Genomic DNA, 16333 nt, shown 5'->3' on the forward strand with positions numbered 1-16333 from the left:
ACCAGTCTAGGAGAGGGAACAGTGACCTGTTAAATCAGATATTCCTGCTGTGTATCTTCCTCCCAGATATTGTTTTACTTTTTATAATGGAATGTTAGTATTATTTTTAAGTTCCTAATTATGTTCTTGTTCAGTACTCTGTTTTGACTTTTATAGTATATTGGATAAAATATTAATGAATTACTTTTTTTTTTTTTAAGTATTTGTTTATTTATTTATTTATGGCTGTGTTGGGTCTTCGTTTCTGTGCGAGGGCTTTCTCTAGTTGTGGCAAGCGGGGACCACTCTTCATCGCGATGCGCGGGCCTCTCACTATCGTGGCCTCTCTTGTTGCGGAGCACAGGCTCCAGACGCGCAGGCTCAGTAGTTGTGGCTCACGGGCCCAGTTGCTCCGCGGCATGTGGGATCTTCCCAGACCAGGGCTCGAACCCGTGTCCCCTGCATTGGCAGGCAGATTCTCAACCACTGCGCCACCAGGGAAGCCCAATGAATTACTTTTTAGCTGTGAGAATTTTTATTCTTCTGTGTCATGTTTTAAAAAAGAAATTCTGACACATTACCATGTAATGTGCTAAAACCGAAATTATGAGAGAAAAGGTAAACACAAGTCAGTTTATAAGTTAGGTTAGTGTTTTACTATTACTTACCTTTACTATTTTGACGTTTAAAGCATGTAGAATTTGTTAACATACCCACTCTACCATACCTCCTCTAATGTTAGGAAGAAAAAAATGGGAAGATAAGTTTCTCCATGACCGCTCTTGAAAACGTTATCCTTTTTTCTTTGCCTCAAGTGCTTACTAAGACAGAAAGTAGCACTGCTTATTTTTATTGGCCACACTTAAAAAATAAGTGAGAAATAAATGTCTTATCAGTCAGCACACATTTGCAGAGTACTTTGTACAGAGGCATTGTGCTTGGTGCTGATGATTTTTAAGACATGCTATGTATGGTCTTTTGCCCAAGAGGCCATGCACACACTTATTTACCATTTTATTCTTTTACAATGTGAGATCAAACATTTTCCTGTATTTAAAAATACCTGAGAGAAGAATTTTCTCTATTTGTGTTCTTTTCGGCTTCATGTGAAATTTGAATAGAGAAATACTGCAAATAGAAAAAGAGTGAATAATTTTAGAACCCTGAGAATAATATTATGAAAGGTTAAATTGTCTATGCTTTAATAAAAGAAGCAGTTAAAATTACTTTAGTCACTGGAATAGTAAGTGTTTCTGTTTAAACTGTAGCCACACACCTAGACAGAAATAAATCTTGTTAAAACAGCAGCTCACTTCGGACCTTACTTGCTTTGCTCATTCTGGGTTCCCCAAACCTTGACTGCAGTAAAGTAGCGAAGTTCTACTCGGCCTGTTTGTAATAATATCTTTAAAAGGTTCTTTAACCTGATACTTTATGAAGAAAAAATAAAAAGGATTAGTTACGCATGCCTTGAATTTATAGTCTAAAATGAGAATCTAAACATTTGATTATACTACAGTTAACTGAAGCATGTTTCGTTACTACAAACTACAAATGCCCTTTCGTGGGATTTTGATTCAATCTTCACTTCCTTCTCACAGAAGAACTCAAACCCGGGGTCACTTTATGAGTTTGGTCTGCATTTTGATTTGATCTGAATTGTTGACTATGTTATCTTTGTGAAAAACATCAAAAAATATGAAAGAAGACACTGAGATACGTAATACTTTATAAGTTCCTTGAAGTCAGGTCTTTTTTTTTTTTCTCCTTTTAAACCATCTCCAGAGCCTGTATATTTCCCTGTTTATAGGTCTTGGTAGTATACATATTTGCTGGATAAATGAATGAATGGATTTATATTTATCTTTATGCATCATAATCCTCTTTTGTGTTGGATGCCATTCTAGTTTCCAGCTAGTCTGCCTGAGACATTTCATTTTTGCTTTTAAGTCTTTATTAGTATTTATAAAAAAGGGATTAGCTTTTATTCTGGTTATCTGTTGCTTAAAATAACAACTTATTATTATCATCTCATCATCGTGTGGATTAGGAATTTGGACAGGGCATAGCCCGGATGGCTTGTCTCTGCTCCATGGTGTCTGGAGTCTCAGCTGGGATGACGAAAAACTGTTAGGGGCTAGAGAACAGCAGGCGGCTGGCTGGACATCTCATTGTCTTTTGTAGATGACCTCTCCTCATGGCGAGGTTTGGCTTCCTCACGGCACGCTGGCTTCAAGGGAGTGAGGCATGTTTAGCAGCTCAGGACTGTGAGATAGGGGGTTCCAGTGTTCCAGGCTGGAGCTTCAAGGCTCCGCAGTCCCAGAATATCACTTCTTCTGCCGCAGTCTGTCGGTCCAGCCAATCACTAAGGCAACTCTAGTTTCGAGGGAAAGGCAGTTAAACTTCATTTCTCAATGAGAGGAATATCAAAGAGTTTATCGCTATCATGAGTCTTCCATAGTTCTGTTCTTTACGTACTATTTGTCATCATTATTATTAACCTTATTAGGCTGTGGTTTATTCTAGGGTGTTCAGCAAAATGTCTACTTCTAAGTACTTGGGGACCTGATGATAGCTCTTCTCTTCCTGTCTCCATGCTGTAGTTGTGACTTGACTGCCTGAGTACCCTTAGTCCCAGACCAGAGAGACAGACAGACAGACGGACAGACAGACAGGCAGGCAGGCAGGCAGGCAGGCAGGCAGACAGAAGAGTGTTACGTTTCTTTGGGTAGAAACAAGAACTTCTTGAATGGGAGTTCATGTTCAAAATGAGTTTTCCCCATGGTGCCAGAGGGGAATTCCTATATCTGTATATGTGTGTGTGTGTGTGTAAAATTTCATGATAGGTAGGCCAGTGTGGTACCTAGAGATTTTGGTTTCATATACTATTAAAAAATTTCCCCCAAATCTAGGGAATTGACATAGGATTGCCAAATTTTGAATTTTGTCAAGTCATTACATGAAAAAAAAAAAAAAAATCTACTACTACCACCTTTTAAGAAAATAAAAGGAAAATGTAATGCCACAAAATAATAAGCTTATAATCTAATAAAGGAGAATCCTCAAATTTAATAAAACTTAGTTTTATGCAAAACAATTTTAATAGAAAATTAAAGCACTAAATTTTATTTTTTCCATTTAGGTTTAAACCTGGGAAAGCTTTGTTTTTAAGCTACACGCAGAGACACATTTTGGGAACCACTGGTAGAGCCTTATTTTGATTTGTCAGAATTTTTAAAAAACAAAAGCTGTACACATGATTTTTTAAATTACATTTTATGGCCATATTTATTACATAAGTAATGGGGAAAATTAACTGGTGTAATGTCCCTTATGAAAAGCACCCGTTTTAGTATATGTTACTTAGATTCCTTTTCAATGCAGGAAGATTTTAGTTTCATTAGGACCTATAACACAAAATCAGATTTACTAACTAAGTGTAAATAAAACTACCAAATCAATAAGATTTAAATTATCAGTACCATGCAGTGTTTTCTGGCTGTGACAAGCCTGCTGTTTACAACCTGCAGAGGTCAGGTACCTTTGAGTTCAGTATATACTACTATTGGCTGTGTGACAGTATTTCACATCTCCCCCGCTTATTTTTCTTTCCTTGAACTTATAGAAAACTTTGTCCCTCAACACTTGATATCAAAGGCATTAAAATAATACTAGTCTCTAATCCAATTGTAAGCACAAATCCAAGTACTGAAATTAAGTGGCAGTAAGCTGTCAGCTGTATAATGGTCATCCATATGAATTAGCAGACCCCTATGTTGAATAATTTAGATTGTCATTGGAAAGAAAATACGACATGAGAAAACTTCATGGACATTTATATGCATTCGTAGTCTTTGGAGCTCCTAGTTTGAGGAAAAATTCAGCTACAATAGCTGTTTTCCTAGCTGTCTCCCACCTTAGCTTTTAGAATCGTTGTATTTTCTTTTTTAAATGCGATTCCTCGTGCCAGATAAAGTCCTCAATTTGTCCTAGCCTTTAAGTTTTTTTCTTCACTCTCTTTTATGCTACAACATCATAGTATTTCTTCCATTTTCTTTGCTTATATAAGCACAACAAGCCAACAATTGAATAATCTTGTTAGTGAAACATTTTAGGGCAATTCATTGGGTGAATTCACTGGGTGAGTTGATGCTTGGGGCTGTTTTTATAGTAGCTGGCTGTTAGAAAGCACCTTCTTGATATCAGATCTGTTCTTCTGGGGAGAATGAGGAAGTGGGTGAACCAAGAAATGCAGAGGAGTGGAACCTGGCTGAAGGAACCAGGATGGAAACAGCGGGGGCGGCAGGGGGGTGGTGTGCGGAGGAAGAGTGGCGGTCTTGGCGCTCAGAGAGACCTAGATGCCACTAGCAGGTCTTCCTCTTGCTTTAAACTGAGGAAATCACTTAACTTCCCTGACTTTCACCTTCCTCCTCTGCAGAGTGGAATTGATAGATGCCTATTTATGGAAAATATTAAAAATAATGCTTGTAAAATTTGTATCAGAGTCGCTGACACCTGATGTTTAACACAAGGTGGCTCTCCTTGTTGTTCTGTGTTTAGCACGTTAGGCCGCTCCTCTCCAGATCTTTCACGTTTTATGTGTATTTTGTGTTGTTAGATATTTTATCTGAAAATTCTAGATTCATAACTAATTAACAGGCTTCTCCCATACCTTTTTGGGTACATAATGCCCTTCTTTGGTGGAAAGGCGGACACATATTTGATGATGATTTCCACAGCACAGAGTTCAGACATGGTGGCAAGGCCAGCATTTTTAGGATAATATTTGTTTCTGGGTTCATAGAAATTCCATTAGTCAAAGGGAGTACTGTCATTGTCAGGAGAGGCACTAATCTCTTTGAACCTCAGTTTTCCGTCTGTAAAACTGAGTAATTACAATAGATTATTTCCAAGCTTCTTCCAGACCTAAATTTTGAGGCAAAATTGTGCTATTGCCACAGGATCCAGTTTTCTCCATTTGTTCCTCAATGTTTTTGTCAAAACCCAGACACATAGCAAAATGAAAAATTACATTTTAAGTTTTTTTAACAAAATGGGAAACTCTTTATCGGCCCACACAATGAATCAAATTTCTGATGAAGTATCTTTTTTGATAATATTTCTTCTGAGTGACTGTTGGAACCATGGATTGACTCTGAAATCATACAGACAGAGAGACAAATACTAACTGTACTCCAAGGATAAGCTGCCCCTTTTGCTCTAAGTTGCAGTGCTTTTCTCCTAGTAGTCTAGCGCTCATTTTTGGAATACCATATTCCTTCTAGAACTCTGTAAAATATCGCTACACTTAATTATATCACATAAAATTGGAATTTTACTCAAAGGGGAAAAACATATCTGTGATATAAAATTATAGCTGTAAACACGTATTACACACACGTGAGCTGTTTTCAGTTTGAAAGAAAAATACCATTGTTTTGGTGCTTTTGCTACTTTTTTTTGTCTTTAGTGGATTAGAGCTGCGTAGTCAGAGGGATAGGAACGTAGGGCCTGGAGGCAGGTGCCGCTGGTTTGACATCCAGCCCTGTCACACATTCTTTGATTTTAGACAAATTGCCTTACCTCTTCTTGTCTATAAAATGGGTATTATATAACACCTTCCTTTTAAAGAAGACATTCTCCTTACCCTCCTTCATACTGAGCATGGTGTTTTGGTTTTGTGTTAAAGAATATTCCCTTCATTATGTTGAAATGATGATTATCTTAATGTGGTCCTACAGTGTTGAAAGGCACGGCCTCCCTGGACCTGGTGGGAATTGACAGTGACAGTCGTTTTGGGGAGAGGCTGGTTCTCAGGGAACAAACTCAGAAGACGGGCTTTGGTGGACAGAAGGTTTGTGCTGGTCCCTGTGACGTGGTTTTTGAGGGTACTGCTGGGTATTGGGGGTTAAACTATAGACAGATCATATAGTTTTAATGTTACTTCTGATTCACTTCTTTTTGTTACCCTGCAATCCTGAGGTAATTATTATACCACCTTGTCTGTGTTGTACTTGGGGATATGAGGGGAGGCTTCTTGGCTCATTTTGTAGCAGTCAGAGTAGTCCTTGCGTCATCAATTAGCGGGAAAATCCAAGGAGAAGGTGAGTTTCTGAGAGGAGTTCACAGTCTTATTCCCTCCCCCGGAGTAGATTTTTTTTTCTCTGTTGTTAATATCTGCAGGATATATATTTTATTTTATTGAGGAAGTAGATGTTTCCTCTCAAGCTGGTTTATTGTAAAAAATAAGTTGATAATCTGTGGGAATCTTCTACTATTCTGGTGTATACAGTAGGCTTCAGTACCTGTTCTTGTTTCACAGAGAACGATAGGGAACATTCAAGGCAAAATGATCTACGCTATTGGGAGAAAAACAGTTAAAATTCTACTCATAGTTTTTGGGAGCCTTTTATTTTTGGGGGACTGGTTGGCATGTTCTAGTCTTGGTGGGGGTCATCCCGGAGCCTTTTATTTTTGTTTAAGGAAGATTAATTCCTGCCCAATACATTATTGTGTCTTTTCTCCCCTCTAATTCTATTCAAGATTATTATTGTGTGAATTTGGGGGCTGAGCACCCTAATTAAAGACCCAGGACTTCTGCAGGAGAGTTGTTTAAAAGTCACTAGTCCAGCCTCAGGTTATCTTCTTAATCAGAGGTGGAGGAAACCTTACCCCTTGCCCTCAAGATGCCCACAGCCTAGAGGGGAAGAGAAATTTTAGCATAAGGTCATCATGACAGTGATCATTTGCACACACTGTGTCCAAATCCTTATTTCCTATTCACTTGTCGACACTCTAACTTTCTCCAGTCTGCTTTACGTCTTTATCATTCTGATGAAACTCTCCTTAGGAAGGTCATGGGCAGTTTCTGCTTGCGAACCCGAGTAGAAGCTGTGCAGTTCTCACTGCTGAGTATTGAACAGTGCTGTCCCCGCTCTCCTTCTGGGAACTCTCTCTCTCAGATTCTGTGCTGCTCTCCCTCCTGTCTCTTAGGTAATTTCTTCTCATGCTCCTCCGCTAATTCCTTTCCTACATAATTTTTAAGAGGAGGAGTTCCTTAGGGTGTCTAAATTCCAGATTCCCAGCTCTTTGTCCTTTAAACCATATCTATGGATTTAAATGCTGTTTTCAGGTCAGTGACTTCAAATTTAGTATCTTTAGTCCTCTCCCATGTATATTGGAGCCATGTATATTCAACTACATGTGAGGTGAATTTTTCTTCTAGGTCTTTCTCGGTGCAAGAAGATTACTCTTTGGAGAGTCACTGTTTTTATTACTCTTTGGAGAGTCACTGTTTTTATTACTCTTTGGAGAGTTACTGTTTTATGATGCTGCATTACTATATTGGCTCTGATCATAGTCGGTGAGAGACAAAATTGAAAGGAATGGTTGTATGAGATGTGTGAAATTGATGTTGTCATTATATCATACATATCAACTGTGTATGTCGACCTACCTGTAGCTTAGTTTTTAAATAGACGATATATCCTTTTCTATATATCTTATTTTAATTATGGCTTATGAATTTTTTATATTTAGTATGGATGAAAAGTTATGAAGTTATAAATTAGATCTCTACACTTAAAATTGAGGTATAGTTGATTTACAGTATTAAGTTTCATGTGTATAATAGTGATTCACAATATTTAAAGATTATACTCCACTTATAGTTATTGTAAAATATTGGCTATATTCCCTGTGCTGTACAGTATATCCTTATTTATTTTATATGTAAGTAGTTCATACTTCTGAATCCCTTACCCCCCCTTGTTTTTTTCATAGAAAAGCACTTTATTGTTTTAATTTATTTTTTTAAAGTATTATTTTTTATTTTATTTATCTATTTATTTTTTTAATTTTTAAAATTTTTGGCTGCATTGGGTCTTCATTGCTGCGCACAGGCTTTCTCTAATTGCGGCGAGTAGGGGCTACTCTTCGTTGCGGTGCGCGGGCTTCTCATTGCGGTGGCTTCTCTTGTTGCGGAGCATGGGCTCTAGGTGAGCGGGCTTCAGTAGTTGCAGCACACGGGCTCAGTAGTTGCAGCACGCCTGCCCTAGAGCATGCAGGCTTCAGTAGTTGCGGTGTGCGGGCTCAGTAGTTGTGGCTCACAGGCTCTAGAGCGCAGGCTCAGTAGTTGTGGCTCACAGTTTTAGTTGCTCTGCAGCATGTGGGATCTTCCCGGACCAGGGATCGAACCCGTGTCCCTTGCATGGGCAGGCAGATTCTTAACCACTGTACCACCAGGGAAGTCCCAGGCATTTTATTTTAAATATAGCAGTGTGTATATGTCAATCACAAACTCCCAATCTATCCCTCCTCCCCCTCCTTCCTCCTGGTAACCATAAGTTCATTCTCTAAGTTTGTGAGTCTGTTTCTGTTTTGTAAATAAGTTCATTTGTATCATTTTTTTTAAGATTCTGCATATAAGCGATGTCATATTTGTCTTTGTCTGTCTGATTTACTTCACTTTGTATGATAATCTCCAGGTCCATTCATGTTGCTGCAAATGGCATTATTTCACTATTTTTAATGGCTGAGTAATATTCCATTGTATATATGTACCACATCTTGTTTATCCATTCATCTGTCAATGGACATTTAGGTTGCTCCCATGTCTTGGCTATTGTAAACAGTGCTGCAGTGAACATTGGGGTGCATGTATCCTTTCAAACCATGTTTTTCTCTGGATATATGCCCAAGTCCCTTACGCCTATCTTGCGCCTTCTCCCCTTCCCTCCTCCCCCTTGGTAACCACCAGTTTGTTCTCTATATCTGTGAGTGTCTTTCTTGTTATATTCACTAGTTTGTTTTATTGTTTTAGATTCCTCGTATAAAGAATTTCGTTGGTTAGGAGTCGTTGTCTGAAATCTTTAAACAAAGAAAGAAAACATAAGCTTGTGTGAAGTATATATAGAAGTTAATCAGTTAACTTATAAATTATTCTTCTGTAGATTAGATGTTATTTTTAGCACCATTAACTTAATAATTGGGAAAGAATTTTATCTTGCATGTGTGGTACACATTCTTTACATTATTAAAACTTTTTAGGACATTTTATATTATATAAAATATGTGTTATATATATCAAATACAATGTCCTGTTCAGTAATCTGAAGTAGTTCTCATAGTTAAGTTTTGAAGGTATAGCTTTCCTCTTGATGCTATGTGATTTGAAACATGCTGAGTTAAGGAGGGTATGTTTTATGTTCAGTTGTTTGGGAGTTTTTGTGCTTTTAAGCAAAAAATGGAAAAATAAATTATTGTATTAATCATACATTTTGGGTATACGCTTGTGGTGGGTATATGTTCAGATACGCTTGGCTGGGGCTGTTGAAAAATCTCAAGTAATTTGATCAGTACTTCTAGCTTTTTTCTTCCTTTCCCCATGTGTCCTCTTCATTTCTGTCACCCTGTGTGACTGGCTTGATGACTGGGGTGATGCTGGCTAAATAACAAAGAAGACCACTAATAGGACCTCTGTTGGAACATGGTGTATGGTGTCTGCATGGCTCCCCTTTGGCTAGTCATCTCTTTCCAACAGCACGTGCCATGTACTCTGTTGTCCATCAGAAATCAAGTTAGTTGTTACGGTTGGCAAATATATTTTCATTTGCATACCAACACTGATGTTGATGACTTCCTTTAACTGTAGTGACAACTTTGAGAAAATAGTGAGGCTACATTTGAGTCAGGAAAAAATAAGGTCATGATTTATTAACAGTGTCAGCCAGGGGTGAGTGATGTGAGGAATATGCTGCTCTCATTGGTACTACACCAGAAACTCAAGGAGGGGTTTTTAGGCTGATCACATTTTGGGCCATCTTTTTCAAATCAAGTTGGCGACAGTGATAACATCACCATACTTTCCGTAATAGCCTAGTGGGTAAGAGCATGCATGAACTCAGCAGTCAGACTCTGTGTTCAAATCCAGGCTTTGCCGTCACATCAGCTCTGTGACCTTGGACAACGTATTTCACGTCTCAGTTAAGTTCCTGAATCTACAAAATAGTGATGATAGTGGCAGTACCTGCCTCATAGGGTTGTTAGGAAAATTAAATTAGGTAACACGTTTCAAGCCCTCTGCCCAGAGCTCTCATGAAATAAGCATTCAATGAATGATAGTTATTGTTGTTATTAGTGGTTGTGTTCAACCAAAACAGCAAGATGTGGTCCTTCCTCATCCTAGTAGTCAGAAAGTGCTCTCTTAGCTCGTATTACAGACGTCACTTCATTTTCTTCCCGGCTTACTTTCCTTCCTCTGGCTCTGTTCATAACTATTCATTAAAAAAATAATAAAATAAAATAAAATAAAACATTGAGCACATCTCTTCCTAACCCTCTCCTGCTTTTATTTTATTTATTTTTATTTTTGGCTGCGTTGGGTCTTCGTTGCTGGGTGCAGTCTTTCTCTAGTTGCAGTGAGCGGGGGCTACTCTTCACTGCGGTGCGTGGGCTTCTCATTGTGGTGGCTTCTCTTGTTGTGGAGCATGGGCTCTAGGCACGCGGGCTTCAGTAGTTGTGGCATGCAGGCTCAGTAGTTGTAGCTCGCGGGCTCTAGAGCGCAGGCTCAGTAGTTGTGGCGCACGGGATTAGTTGCTCCGCGGCATGTGGCATCTTCCCGGACCAGGGCTCGAACCCATGTTCCCTGCATTGGCAAGCGGATTCTTAACCGCTGTGCCACCAGGGAAGTCCCTCTCCTGCTTTTAAAGAAATCATCAACCTGTAGCTTTAATACTGCCAGCAATCTTTTTATGAGTGATGTAGGTTCAGTCCCGATTTCTTTCTCTCTCTTTTTTTTTTTTTGCCTCAAAGTAATGATGTGTAACTTGTGCTAGTTGATGCTTTACTTGACAAATGCTCACACCACCATTTGCTACTAGAACTACTTTTAATCCTTAGATCCCTTTGCTCACACAGTTAGCTATCACATAGGAAGAAAGAGCAGGGACACAGAGGTACATTTTTTTAAATAATTTAAAAATTTTAACCATTAAAATAATTGAGGTATAATTTGCATACCATAAAATGCACCCATTTTAAGTGTATTAAAAGAAGAGTTTTAGTAAATTCTTACAGTTTTGTGTGTCTCATGTTTCTTATACATCTTTCTTTAGCATCACCACAATCCAGTTTTAGAATAATTCTATCAGCCCCAAATGTGTCCATTTTCGGTCCGGTCCCCACTTGTATTCCCTGACCCAGAATACCATGGATCTGTTTTCTGTCTCTGTAGTTTTGCTTTTTCTAGAAATTTCAAATAAATGGAATCATGCAGTATGTTGTCTTTGTGTCTGGCTTCTTTCTTTAGCAAAATGTTTTTTGAGACCCGTTCATGTTGTGACATACATCAGTAATCCATTCCTTTTTATTGTTGAGTGGTATTTCATTGTATGAATGTACCACATTCTGAAAAATTCATTCTCCAGTTGATAAACTTTTGAATCGTTTCCAGTTTTTGGCTATTCTGGATCTAACTGATAGGAACATTCAAGTACAACTCTTTGTATGGTCATCTGTCCCCAAGAGGAATGAAAACACACCTTGGTGTGAAATTGTTGGGTTATATAATGAAAAACTTCCAAACTGTTTTCCAAAATGGCTGTACCATTGCACTTTCCCACCAGCAAAGGATGAGGGTTTGTGAGGGTTCTAGTTTCTCCATATCCTTGGCAACACTTTAGATATTTTATTAGATAGGCTATGGTATTTTGTTTTGGTTTTAATTTCCATTTTCCTAATGACTAATGGTGTTCAGTACTTTTTTTGTACATTCCCCATGATGTGTATAAAATGTCTTAACATATTTTGCGCATTTAAAAAAGTTGAATTATCTGTTTTATTATTGTAAGAGTCCTCTATATATTCTATATACATCCTTTATTAGATAGTTATTTAGCTCTTTATATTTTCTAAATACATGTATGTTATCAGATAATCATTTTGTCAATATTTTCTTTCAGTCCGTGGCTTGTTTTTTTTTTTTGCTTTCTATTCTGTTTTTTTTTTTTTAATATGTCTTTATTGGAGTATAATTGCTTTACAATGTTGTGTTAGCTTGTGTTTTCATTTGTTATTTCTTTTGAAGGGCAAAAGTTTTAATTTTAAAGGAATTCAGTTTTGTTTTTTTCTTTTATGGTCTTAAAAATTTTTTTTTTCCTTTATGCCTTTAGGTGTCATACCTAAAATATTTTTGCCTAATCCACAATAATTTTCTCCAAGTGCTTTCTTCCACGAGCTTTGTAGTTTTAGTTCTTACTTTTAGATCTATCATCCTATCTGTTTTGTGTTAATTTTTGTACAAGGTGCAAGGTAAAGGTTGAGGTTCTTTCCCCCTCCCCCATATGTATAATCAGTTTTTGGTACCATTTATTGAAAAGACTGCCCTTTCCTCATTGAATTACTTTACCACCTTTGTTGAATATGAATTGATATAAACGTGTGGGCCTGTTTTTGGACTCTGTTCTCTTCCGTTGTTTACCCTTACGCCAGTACCCTACTGCTTTGATTCTTATAACTTTATTGTAAGAACTGAAGTCGGGTAGTATCTTTCAGCTTTTGGTGTAGTCTTAAAGTGGTCCCCATTCAAAACTTTCCCAGCAGGCTCCATGTTTATACATCTGTCTGGGTGGTTATGGGCAGATAACACTACTAAGACATCTCAGGGAAAATCAGTTTTACTTCGGGTAGGGTAGGCCTGACATTACCTGTCACTTTATTGAGTTACCTGTCACAGCTAGCAGCATTTAGCAGGATCACACTTGTCATAATCATAATTATGTGTAATGCCTACCATGTACCAAGTGCTTTATGTAATTATCTCATTTGATACTTCCAAGGTGCTGCAAAGAGGACACCATCATCCTCATTTTATAGTTGAGTCCACAATAACATTTCCTAGGTCACACACCTAAGCAGCTGCTAGTGATGGAACAATATTAACAGCAGCAGTATTCACATGAGAAAGCCAGGTTTTCAAACCTCACCTGTTCGATGATCTTAACCCTAGGTTCTCTCAACTGCTCCAGGCGGCCTTCTTCATGGAGAGGAGGTTTATCTTTTTAGTTTATACAGTGGAAATAGTAGTGGTAGTAAGAGAGAAAAGGACGACGTGCGTGTATCCCTGCCTTTTCTTGCAAGGTTCCTGTCTTTCCTTCTGTCAGTCTGCCGGTGACAGAAGGCCCAGGGCACTCTTCCCCTCTCCATCCCTTGAAACTCCTAAAGTAGCTTCCTGAAAGCTACCTGGACTCGTAGATGAGAAGGGGGATGTCGATTTATTATAGGTTGTCAGTGCCCGTACTTTTGCTTTAAATAGCTATTTTTTTCCTTTAGTGACTTAGAAAACATTTTATAATTCTGTGTTTATAAGTATTTTGTTAATTCTTCTGGTTTAAAATGTTACACCGAGGTATCATACTGTACTGTGGAAATTATTCACATCTTCTATCTTCATGTCCATATGTATCTTACTTTAGTTTGGATTCATTAGCACTTTTTCCTCATTATATTAGCACATTCATAAAAACCTTTTGAGTGGTATAGATCCAGCAGTAATTGTTTAACATCATCATTCGTACTCACATCACAAGTTTTAACTCTTGACTGTTGCATAGTGTGATGTCCTCGAGCACTTTAGTTGTTGGTATAGAATTAGAATGGGCTTAAGTAGGCCAGCAGCGCTGGAAAGAATTGATGACCCCTGTTACGTAACACTTTACTGCTCACCACTCACAGGCTGCCGCTTGAGGAGAATCCATTTGTTTTATTTACTGCGATAACCTCTTATTTGCATGCAGATTTCCTTTTGTTTTTCATGAATCATCTCTGCCTAATACCCTAGCTGCATTTCTTTACCTGTGACGGTCTCCAGACTGATCAGGTCCTGGCAAAAACCAAAATGCATTTTTTCCCCATTTCTTTCCCCTTTATGAAATCAGATGTTGCTAGTGCCCTAGAAAAAATGGCAATTTGGGTATTAAATTAACATTAGCTTTTTTCTACTATTAGGTTCTATTTATTATTCTAAAGAGTAAAGGGCGCATCAGACAGTTAATACTCTTTTAAGTCTGATAATGAATCAAAGTATGAATTATTACTGATTGGTGTCACCTGAAGGAAAAAAAGTGCAGTTGTAAAAACATTCCTTGAAGCTGATTAAATCTAGTAGTACAATAGTTAAAATAAAGACATACTACTACTCGTAGCAGTCATGTCGTTTTTCTTAGGTCCATAATATGCACAAGAGTGGTAAACATTAATCCATCATAAAACATGATGGGCTCATATTGGTTGTGTTCGTATTACTGACTGTGCATCTTGGAAATAAATAAACTTCTTTGGTACAGTGGAGGTGATCCTCGTGTGGATCAGAGAAAGTGCTGCACAGTCCTTCATGGCTAAGTTCTTTGTTCTCAAAGATACACACCCAGATGAAACTTGGTTGCCCTCATTATTGAAAATGTTCAGTTCTTCCTTTTCTTATCCACTCTTACTCATGCAAATTGTCGTATATAGCATCATTTTTTTTTTTTTTTTTTTTGGCCGTACCACGTGGCTTGCGGGATCCTAGTTCCCTGACCAGTGGTCGAACCCGGGCCCCTGGCAGTGAGAGCAGCAAGCCCTAACCGCTGGACTGCCAGGGAATTCCCTATAGCATCATGTTTACATCATTTTACACAAGATTTTTTTTTTTTGAGATAAATTATTCACTTTTACACGTCTTTGTTTAAGCAATCATGACATAGGTTTTTATTTCAATAATTTCAAGCCTTTCTATTCCATATAGGCAAACTATAAATCACAGCAAATTAAGATCAGTATGTGAACTTAATTAATTAATTAACTTGTTCTGTCATTCATTCATTCATTCATTCAGGAAACATTTCCTGTGTACTGTGTTACTGTGGGCTGGGCATTGGGCTAGGAGCGCAGTGTGGAAATGGGTAGCTCAGGCCTCCTCTGCTTTTGTTCAGCTTTCAGTGCTAGTGATTAGATAGGCAGCTACCAGGAAGTGTAATAAGTGTTATGGTGGGCACTCAAAATTTGTTGGGTAGACACCTCATAATTCACACTGAAATGTAGCCTTATGTATCTGACATTAGTTTGTACAAATAGAAGTAAGGCAGCAAGTCGTCTTCTCGATTTACCATGCAATTTAATGGAGAGATGTTATTAATGAGTATTATTTGTATATTGGTTGTAAAAAATCACATCCACTCTAATGAGTCTAACAGGATTCTGCATTTTTTATTCATGTTTGTTTCTTTTTATTGCAGATTTCTCTTGGATTTGGCTACAAATTTATAGATCTTCTGCACTGTGTACAGGCACAGGTGAGTTTAAAAGTAAGCTTTTCTGTTGGTATATTTTGATTTTTAAGTAAAATCAAACATTTAAAATTATACTATTTATAGTTTAGCAAAATAATATGTAAGTAAAATGAATATAAATTTTAAAAGTGTTGTATATTTGTCTACATTTGTTTTATTATGAAAATTCACTATGAATGTGTTGGAAATGATATTTGGAGGTAAAATGACCATATCTGTTAATCAGTGTTTACTGTGTGTATTTGGGAAGAGTTTACATTTACCCATTGGAGGAGGTGAATTATCATTTCATAGCCTAGCAAAATGTTTGCATTTATTTTTATATGTAAATAAAAAATTGCTTGCTATAGATTTTGGCAGCAAATTTCAGTCCTATGTGGGTAGATTGAATGAGCAGGCTTTTCTGGTCCAACCAGTCTGAAATAGCTTCTCAATCACTCCTTATCACACAACGCTGATTTATTTTTATCATAATGTTTATGATCATGTGATGTGTTCTTATTTTTAGTTTCCCTGCTAGAATATAAGCTCCGTGAACATTGGGGCCATTTTTGTCTTGTTGAAAACAGTGTCCATAACCCTTAGGATAGTGCTTATTGTATGGGAAAGACTGAATAAGCGTTTGTTACAGTAATTCTTGGGTAATACATATTAAGAATTTATTTATATTCAGAGTAATTGAACTCTGCACCTGTAAATACAAAATAGAAATAGCTCCGTATACTTATTTCTAAATATGAAATTAATATATATCAGATACTTTGAGTGTATCGCTCATAAATGTTCAGAGAAATTACCTGTGTTACATATTTTATGTACTCAAGTGTGATTAATCAGGGTAGAATTCAGAGGATAATGCTTCCAATTCTGTATTTATTTTGTCACCACCCTAGTAGGTTCTTAGGATCAAGTGACGGGTAAACCTGAAGCAAGTGTGGGAGCTTCTCACCTCCTTACTCCGTCATGCTACCATGTTGGAAATGTTTTGTGTTATCTTTACGGAGAGCAAAGTGTCAACATATTTGACA

General features: G+C 37.5%; 1 protein-coding gene across 10 annotated transcripts in view; it reads left to right on the top strand.

Annotated features, from left to right (window-relative positions):
- NCOA2 (nuclear receptor coactivator 2) overlaps nt 1-16333 on the top strand; it is a 270200-nt gene that overhangs the window by 82320 nt on the left and 171547 nt on the right. For all 10 annotated transcript variants that reach the window (XR_014236375.1, XM_082363379.1, XM_082363382.1 and 7 more), the window contains one exon: nt 15252-15308. The gene's annotated coding sequence lies outside the window, so the exon portion shown is untranslated. The remainder of the gene's footprint in view (nt 1-15251; nt 15309-16333) is intronic.

The sequence above is a fragment of the Balaenoptera borealis genome, assembly GCF_965194805.1.
Source record: "Balaenoptera borealis genome assembly, chromosome: 17".
Taxonomy (NCBI): Eukaryota; Metazoa; Chordata; class Mammalia; order Artiodactyla; family Balaenopteridae; genus Balaenoptera; species Balaenoptera borealis.